The following is a 9,351-nucleotide window of genomic DNA, read 5'->3' as shown; positions in this document are numbered from 1 at the left end:
AGCCTTGGTATATTGCACGCTTTATTGCGCTAGCGTCATTTATAAAACGCCGATGACCGGAGAAAAGCTATGACGACAGAGCTCACCGGTAAAATTTCCATATTCCGCTGTCTTTTTTGGTGAGCTCTGCTGAACGCAGCCCAGACCAGTGAAAGGTCTGATGGTAATGGTGTTTTCATGCTTTTTATAGTACGCATTTACTTTCAGTGTGTGTAGCCACAAATAAGCTTTGGTGTTATGTAACGTTAACAGTCATGTTGACAAACTAAGATAATCGTTGAGGTGAAACGAGAGGATAGTGTTTACATGGCAACCCTGTTGTGAATATGGCTTTGAACATAGAGGGTATACAGTTGAGGAGTAGAAAATTGGGCCTTTACAAACACGTAAAGGTAATATCCCTCCAAAGTTTTATCTCTTTATTTCCCGTTTTTCCCCCATCGGATGATTTTAATGTGTACAAGTATATCATTATTGGATGTAAAATGTCGTCTGATTTACAGTATTTTTGCTATGCTTTGTATACTGCTTTAATATTTCATAAATTTTAACTTAAGAAACATTTCCATATCTGGGTAAATAAGTTTGTAAGTAGTCGTCTTGACTCGGAGAGGTAATATTTTGGTTTTCCCAACTTGTCGTAATTATGATGCATTTAGTACTTTTGTAGCTTTAAAGCTCTATTTCATTTTGATATTCCAAAGATTTTTTTTAATATTATTATTTAAAATGGATGTTTATATATTACTTAAGCTATACTACATCTGTTTATAGCATAATCCTTCCTAAAGTGAGTACAAGCGCAACGCTACAATGGTGGTCAAATGATCTTTTATTTGTCAATAGGCCTAGTGAACCAAAAAGTAAACGCTTGGGTTTGGTTTTCGTTTCTGTAATGCAGAGACATTAACGGTTCAGAGTGAGCCGAAAGTTAAATACACTATTAAATAATTAGGCTTAGATTTTATAATCATGGTGGAAATCTGGGCCGCGCTCAGCAGAGACCAGCGGTGTTAGCAGTGTCCTACATAACGGGATTTTGTTTTTGAATTATGACGTCACGGTGCTTAGCGCTGAGCTAGCGCGGTTTTCAAAGAAAACAGTCGGCTTTTTGGATAACGTGACGTAAAACGTGTAGTTCTCAGCTTGGCGAAAAAACCATGGATGAATTAATACAAATAGCTCTATGGGACTATAGCTATTTAATGGCGTGAAACCAGTTGATCACGCGAGAATTTTAAGAGATATGTTAGTTTCTAATTTTAATTATAAAAGTTGTTATCTATCTCTATTAATATGTTATCATACAATTTTTGTTAAGCCTTGGTACCTTGCACGCTTTATTGCGCTAGCGTCATTTATAAAACGCCGATGACCGGAGAAAAGCTATGACGACAGAGCTCACCGGTAAACATTTCCAAAATCCGCTGTCTTTTTTGGTGAGCTCTGGTGAACGCAGCCCAGATCAGTGTAAGGTCTGATCGTAATCGGATAATAGCTTCGTGTTTTCATGCTTTTTATGGTACGCATTTACTTTCAGTGTGTGAAGCCACAAATAAGCTTTGGTGTTATGTAACGTTAACAGTCATGTTGACAAACTAAGAAAATCGTTGAGGTGAAACGAGAGGATAGTGTTTATATGGCAACCCTGTTGTGAATATGGCTTTGAACATAGAGGGCATACAGTTGAGGAGTAGAAAATTGGGCCTTTACAAACACGTAAAGGTAGTATCCCTCCAAAGTTTTATCTCTTCATTTCCCGTTTCTCCCCCATCGGATGATTTTAATGTGTACAAGTATATCATTATTGGATGTAAAATGTCGTCTGATTTACAGTATATTTGCTATGCTTTGTATACTGCTTTAATATTTCATAAATTTTAACTTAAGAAACATTTCCATATCTGGGTAAATAAGTTTGTAAGTAATCGTCTTGACTCGGAGAGGTAATATTTTGGTTTTCCCAACTTGTTTTTTGCTAATTTCGTATGAACCGTCATAATAAGAGTGTTCCTTAAAGGGAGGGTGAAGTGGAAAATCAACTGATTTTTATCAATTCTGGTTACATAAAATCAAATTATCAGAAGTATTATATTTGAAGTCATGAGTTAATCATATATTTTTATGTGATATTTTTGAATAAATAATTTGCGGCTTATGTTTCATTTAAACCATTTCCCTAAAAACGCACTATTATGTACTGTAAGGAATGGAAACGAGCTGGGTTTATACAAATACAGGTCATCAGCTCGCTCCACTCCCCTGCCCCATGACTAATCCATTGATGAACACGTGGATGATAGAGAGATAGGAACGAGTCAAAGGAATTTCTATACACAACCCTTGACCTCGTACCAACCCTAGCATCTCCACGTGCATCTATCTTTAGAAATATATAAAGAAAAATAAGTAACAAGGACCTTCTATTCCAGTACTTGTTTCTCTGCTCCCCAATAGGTAGAATTTAGATTGACAGTTGTCGTTTGACCTTTTTTTGCCCTACCTCTAAAATGATCGGTTGATGTATGTTGGACCCGTTTTCCATAAAGTGACAATTTGTTTTGGCAATAAGTCCACTTTTTTTTCTCTGTGATTTGCGAGTTGCGACCAATACGTTTTTGAGTTTTTTTGTATCTCGAAGAAATAATTGATTCTTGTTTTGGAGTTTAATTGATATCTTGAAAAGCTACTTGATTTTTAGTCGGCTTAGAGTTTAATTAATATCGTTAATAGATATTTTGTTTTTAGTTGCTTTGGAGGCTTGGAGTTTAATTAATATCTTTAATAGATATTTTGTTATTAGTTGCTTTGGAGTTTAGTTAATATCTTAAATAGGTATTTGGTTATAGTCGGTTTGGAGTTCAATTAAAATCTCGAACAGAGAATAAGTCAAAAGTTAACAAGCAATCGCTTGACTGTAAGCCGTTTCCCCACATGAAATAGCTTAAAAATTAAGGTACGTTTTACGTTATAATTCTTTTTTTTTCTTCTTCTTTCGTTTTGTTGATTTTGGGGAAAGTAGTGAGCATATTACGGGGATAAAAGGAGGCAGGTTATTTCTAAACCAAAGGTACTATACCAATTAAGTACCGAAGGACGCTGCATTCTATGGAAATGTAAATGAAATTTTGCCAAAAGATCCACCGAGTTATGATTAGTGTTTTACGGCTATATATTTCAGCACGGCATTTAAAATGCCTGTGTCGAGGTATAGTTCAATATGCAGCGTGTTTAGAAATAATCTGAGCCATTACCGAGGGATCAGCCACTCTTAAAAGTCGGTGTAATTTTCACTTTAGTTAATTATAGGGACTCTAGAGGAGTCAGCGACCGGTGAGTAAAATTATTTGAAATACGTCGCAGACACCACATTACGCCAAGATCCAAAAACTCGGCAGTCGGTATGAAGTAGGACTGAACAGTGAACAATTAGTCCATGTTTTCGCGAGATTGTAGCGCCAATTCTCCAAAATGCTTATTTTAGAAGTAAAACGAACAAAGGTCACCTGCCTCTGCCTTATTTCACCCACCTGCTGCTGCTTTCCTTGGCGATTACACCTATAGATTAGGGGAACTTTACCCTTGACAGTGCTAATTTCTAGGTGTTTAACGGACGACCCATAGATAATAAAGAGAAGGATCGGAAGGAAGGCCTTCGCACGCCAAACTTCTGCAGTTGACTTCCGCTTATGCGCGGGACGAAGTAGACAGATTTCCGGAAGTAGAACCTACCCAGTTTAAAGCTCAGCGAGCTCTCCTCCTGCATTCTGATCCTTGTCTTTATTACCTATGGACGACCCCTTAAATTGAAGTGAGAAACTGACAGATAGTTATTTAGGTTTTTAATTTCGCGCGTTTAAAATAATTTTGCAATTAAACTACGTGCTTAGAATAAAAATAAAAGCGCTGCCAAATCCTTCCTTAGATTTTATGTTAACTCGCTAACTAATCCATTGATGAACACGTGGATGATAGAGAGATAGGAGCGAGTCAAGGGAATTTCTATACACAACCCTTGACCTCGTACCACCCGTAGCATCTCCGCGTGAATCTTTCTTTAGAATTATATAAAGAAAAAAAAATAGGGTTTTACAACCAGAAGTATATAAACTATGGTTTTCATAACTATTTTTAACATTAACGAAATGTGGCCCTTTCAATAATAGGGAAATTAGAAAATGTTAACCCCGGTGTACCGCAGGGTAAACATCTCTACAGGCGTTCTACGGAAACTTAATATTAAATTTTGCCCCTATGAGTCGGCTTACCATATAAAATGTTTCATTCGGTAATGGAAAAAGTAAGAGAAATTAGGTGATACATTAATCCAGAAGTAACCCTTTGAAATTTTAAATTTTGTATGTTCCAAGCTGCTCAAAGACCCCACTATCTCTTGAAGATAACTTTTTATTATTATATCTATTTTTATTTATTCCTTGAATGAAACAAAAATATTTAAATTTTTTTCCCCTATGCATATAGTTAGGTTGTACATTTAAAATTTTCTCTATAGAAAGTGTAAATTGTGTTTTTAAGCGATTTTGCAAACCGAAAATTATTATCAGTAACTTTTTATAGATCTTAATTGTCGCTAGTCTTTTGACACTACAATGGAAGGACGAACCTTTGAGAAGGGGCAAGTAAGGGATAAGGGTCGTTTTAGCGTAAGTTACAGAAATGTGACCAATGAAGAACTAGGAAATGCAATGCTTGCAGTAATTGGCCACAATTTAAAGAGGGTAGGTGAGTTTAAGCGTAAACTGGGAAAAATATGGCTCGATGTGGTGCAAACTTTGGGTTGCGTTAGAAGTATTGACATGAAGTCAAAGAGTTTTCGGAATGCATCTAATTGCTTCTATATGAGGTACACTAAAGATTTGAAAGGATTTAAAACGTATTTCAATGCCTTGATTATGAGCCAAGATGGTACTACCCTTGGGGATGAATCAATCCCGGTAGGCCCATCGGTACATCCTTGCGTTGACCAATCGGTTTACCGTCATGCTGGAGTTCAATCGCAATTGGAGAAACAAACATTAAGAGGAGTTAAAGAACTGTTCAATCAGATGATTACCAATCGATTTAACCTCTTGAGAATGAACCAATTGTGTTAACCGACAATCTGACAGTTAACCTAAATGAAAACACCAAGGCGAAGGAGAGTTCTGCCGAACCCCTAAAGGCTAAGGAGAATTCTGCCGAACCCTTAAAGGCTAAGGAGAATTCTGCCGAACCCTTAAAGGCTAAGGAGAATTCTGCCGAACCCTTAAAGGCTAAGGAGAATTCTGCCGAACCCTTAAAGGCTAAGGAGAATTCTGCCGAACCCTTAAAGGCTAAGGAGAATTCTGCCAAACCCTTAAAGGCTAAGGAGAATTCTGCCGAACCCTTAAAGGCTAAGGAGAATTCTGCCGAACCGCTAAAGGCTAAGGAGTATTCTGCCGAACCGCTAAAGGCAAAGGAGAATTCTGCCAAACCGCTAAAGGCAAAGGAGGATTCTGCGCATTTAGAGCAATGCCTTAGAAAAACAGAGCGCCAAATAAAACCCAAAAGAGAAGACGGAATGCTTTATTTTCCTCTTAAAAACCCAACTAAAATATTTTGTGTATGTCTTAAGCCCCCCGATGATACATCTTATTGTTTGTGTACAAGATGTGAAAAGTGGTTTCATTTTAGATGTGCCGGCTTATGCGATAGTCCCAATACGACTGAAAACGTAAGAAAAGATAAGAATTTTAAATGTCCTCTATGCCAAAAGTCTTTCATGAGAAGAGGTATTCAAAATACTTATCAAAATTGTTGGGTGTCTTCTCTTTTGCAAGGGCTCTTAGAAATCATTCCATTTAATGAGACCAACATTTCTAATGGCATTCTATCTGAGTTACTTTCCAAAATATGTGAGGATACAACTATCCCCGTAAAATCTCAAGATGTTGTTCCATTTCTGAAAAAAATTGATACAATTTCGAGAAATGCTTTGAGATTTTGCACTATGCAAGATCCTCAGAAACTTTTGCATTATATAGTTCCACTTTTAGGCAATACTTACCAAAATGAGTTTCCTTTAGTCTACAGTTGCGAAGAATGTCAAGCCACAAGATCTTTTGAAGAAGCAGCCATGATCTATATTGTTTTAGACGCAGCTAAATTAGCTATTTCAGAATACACATCTGAAATAGAACCAACCCCAACTCAAAATTGTTTAGGTGTAGATAGAAACGGACTTATTTCTCCTTGCGTAGGTAGAATGAAACAAATGAGACTAACTGTGGAAGTACATAATCTTCCTAAAATCTTGATATTTTGTTGTCCAAGAACAGCGGATGAACGCTCGAAAAATCAGCAAACTTGTTTCCTTGAGACCCATATTAAATATTTAGGAGCTCAGTATGAATTGAAAAGTTGCGTAGTCTACTGTGGAGAAGTTAATAGAAGTAGCAGTCACTATGTGGCTTTCGCTAGGCTAATTGCAAATACCTGGGTTCATTACAATGACTCCGAAGTTAAAACGGTTGATAACCCTGAAATTCACGAGGATTGGGTTATAGCGTTTTACAAATTACAGGAAAAGAACATTTTTGATACTAAATATTGTCCTCGCTTTGAAGGCAAGCCATTAAAGCAGTCTCCGAACAATAATGGCTTCATGACAGACCCAATTTCGATTCCCTTGGAGCAAGAAGATCTCTCTCTTATGCACAGTCCTCTATCCTGGAGTATTTCCGTTTCGGATGAATCCATTTCGGATGATTACGCGAGAAACTCGCATACTCTTGAATCTCCAAACCCAGATAGAGAAAGAGAATTCAGGTCGAGCGGGTCTAGTTTAGATTTAACAGGAGTGATTCTGAGGATACCTCAAAATCGGAAATACTATCAGTTAGTCCCGGATTAGATTCTATACATAGTGGTTATGATCCGTCCTTAAACATTAGAGACGTTGGTTTACTCTCCATGTCCGAGGAAGTTCGCAAGGACATTCTATCCAGCACTGACGGATTTGAACAGCCTGAGGTTATGAAACGCGTTCCTGAGAAAGTAAAATTTTCTATTGCAAAAGATACTTGGGATAAAATGTGCACCCATCGCCGTTCACCTAAAACTCTTGATTGTAATAATTATAAAGTTCTCCTAGATGATATTTTGAAACAAAATAATCCGCAATGTATATGGAATGTTCTTAACCATTACGCGCCAGATAATAGTATCTATTCAGATTTGCTCTTTTCCTGTAATTTATACTGTTCAAGAATTAACGCGACACCAAGACCTTGCCAAGCTAAATGCGATATTAAAATTTTTAAAAATTATCAAGGCATAATTACTAATAGAGGTAACCGTTATCATGAGCGACGGAGTTTCCTCAGATTAGAGGCGCTAAAAGAGAAATTTTGGGTATCGTTCCTTTCAACCGAATTCCCAATGGACCGAAATCCCATTCGACCGAATATCCCGCAATGATTTTAGATTTCCAGCCCAATGGCTATATTCCCGATGGACCGAAATCCCAATCGTCCGAATATGCCCCTAAAAAATACATGAATATAACTTGAAACACTGTAGCCGTCAGCGATTCGGTGGTGTAGTGGATACGAAGTTGGACTGCGAAGCGATAGGTTGTTGGTTCGAATCTCCGAAAGGTATGTTAATAATATTAAAAGTAAATGTTTCGTGATACTAATTAAAACGCTCACTTTCATTCCTTTCAAGGCAAGAGATATATAGAATTAATAAACAAATTGTGCTTAAAATGAAGTGCAGTCTTAATGGTAGTTCCATCAATGTCTTTAAATTTTAAATTAAAATTTTAATAATTTGGTTTCGGGTGGGTTAGGTTAGGTTAGCTTAGCTTAGCTTAGCTTAGCTTAGGTTAGGTTAGGTTAGCTTAGCTTAGCTTAGCTTAGCTTAGGTTAGGTTAGCTTAGGTTAGGTTAGGTTAGGTTAGGTTAGCTTAGCTTAGGTTAAGTTAGGTTAGGTTAGGTTAGGTTAGCTTAGGTTAGCTTAGCTTAGGTTAGGTTAGGTTTGGTTCCAATAAAACGTTGACACCTTTTCCAAAATATGCTCCTTTTAATTAGCTACCACCTTTTCCAAAATATTCTCCCATTAAATAGCTACCACCTTTTCCAAAACATTCTCTTATTAATTAGCTACCACCTTTTCCAAAAGATTTTCCTACTAAATAGCTCCCACCTTTTTCAAAATATTCTCCTATTAATTAGCTACCACCTTTTCCAAAACATTCTCCTATTAATTAGCTGCAACCTTTTCCAAAACATTCTCCTACTAATTAGCTGCCACATTTTCCAAAATATTCTCCTTTTAGTTAGCTACCACCTTTTCTAAAATATTCTTTTATTAATAAGCTGCCACCTTTTCCAAAAGATTTTCCTATTAATTAGCTGCCACCTTTTCCAAAAGATTTTCCTATTAATTAGCTGCCACCTTTTCCAAAATATTCTCCTATTAATTAGCTGCCACCTTTTCCAAAATATTTCTATTATTGCTAATAAATTGTTTTAATACTCATATAAATAATCTTTTTACCTCAAAACAAGGTTGGGTTGGGTTAGGTTAGGTTAAGTTAGGTTACGTTTGGTTAGGTTAGGTTAGGTTAGGTTAGGTTAGGCTAGGGTAGGTGAGGTGAGGAGTGCAGTAATACATTTTCAACTCACATTTATTTTAACAATAATAAGTTTTGAAATTAAAAATATATTTAATGCAAAACCACACAGTATGTCTTCTTCCAGTTCAATAGAATTTCGGTCCAATGGGACTATAATAAAATCGCACCTTTGGCTACGTTCGATCGAATGGGACCCCAAAAAACCCCCTTCTGTCGAATGGGAATTCGGTTCAATGGGACCAAAGCAAATTTTGCGGCAAGAGTTCCTAAAAAACCCCAGATTAAGACCGTTGGAGGCTGTATGGGATCTCGATTCTAAAAACTCAACTGATATTAGTATGGGAGCTTAACTAATTCTGCACTTAAAACAGGTACGATGCGGCAAATTAGATACGAGGCTTATCAAAAACAATGCAGATCGAAAGATCTCAACGAATCTTTAACTTTGCTCGGAGAAGACCCTGAGTATAGTGGTTATGTACAGAAAATATCAACCAAACCACGTTATGTTTCCCTCTATTCCAAAGGGTCGGTTAATTACATTCGTGACCATGCTAAGCGCGATATTTTATTTTGGGATGGAACTGGCTCGGTAGTGGCCACTGAAAACGTTAAACGTTTTATGTATTACCCCATAGTCATGAGGTGTCCAGAAATTGATAAGAAATCTATACCTGTGCCAGTTGCGGAGTTAATAACGGAGGATCAAAGCGCGGAGACATGAACCAATTT

General features: G+C 36.9%; 1 long non-coding RNA gene across 1 annotated transcript; it reads right to left on the bottom strand.

Annotated features, from left to right (window-relative positions):
* Positions 1 to 5,503: 5,503 nt before the first annotated feature.
* On the bottom strand, positions 5,504 to 6,591 carry LOC149655934 (uncharacterized). The gene is made up of 3 exons (XR_016370312.1): positions 6,265 to 6,591; positions 6,047 to 6,167; positions 5,504 to 5,941 (listed from the first exon to the last, which is right to left on the bottom strand). It is a non-coding gene; the product is annotated as an uncharacterized LOC149655934 (long non-coding RNA).
* Between the last annotated feature and the right edge of the window lie 2,760 nt (positions 6,592 to 9,351).

The sequence above is a fragment of the Phalangium opilio genome, unplaced genomic scaffold (genome assembly GCF_054372755.1).
Source record: "Phalangium opilio isolate 3A_F unplaced genomic scaffold, DU_Popi_V2 ptg000078l_1, whole genome shotgun sequence".
Taxonomy (NCBI): domain Eukaryota; kingdom Metazoa; phylum Arthropoda; class Arachnida; order Opiliones; family Phalangiidae; genus Phalangium; species Phalangium opilio.
The sequence above is the reverse complement of the archived record's forward strand: the minus strand, read 5'-3'. Positions and strand labels throughout refer to the sequence as shown.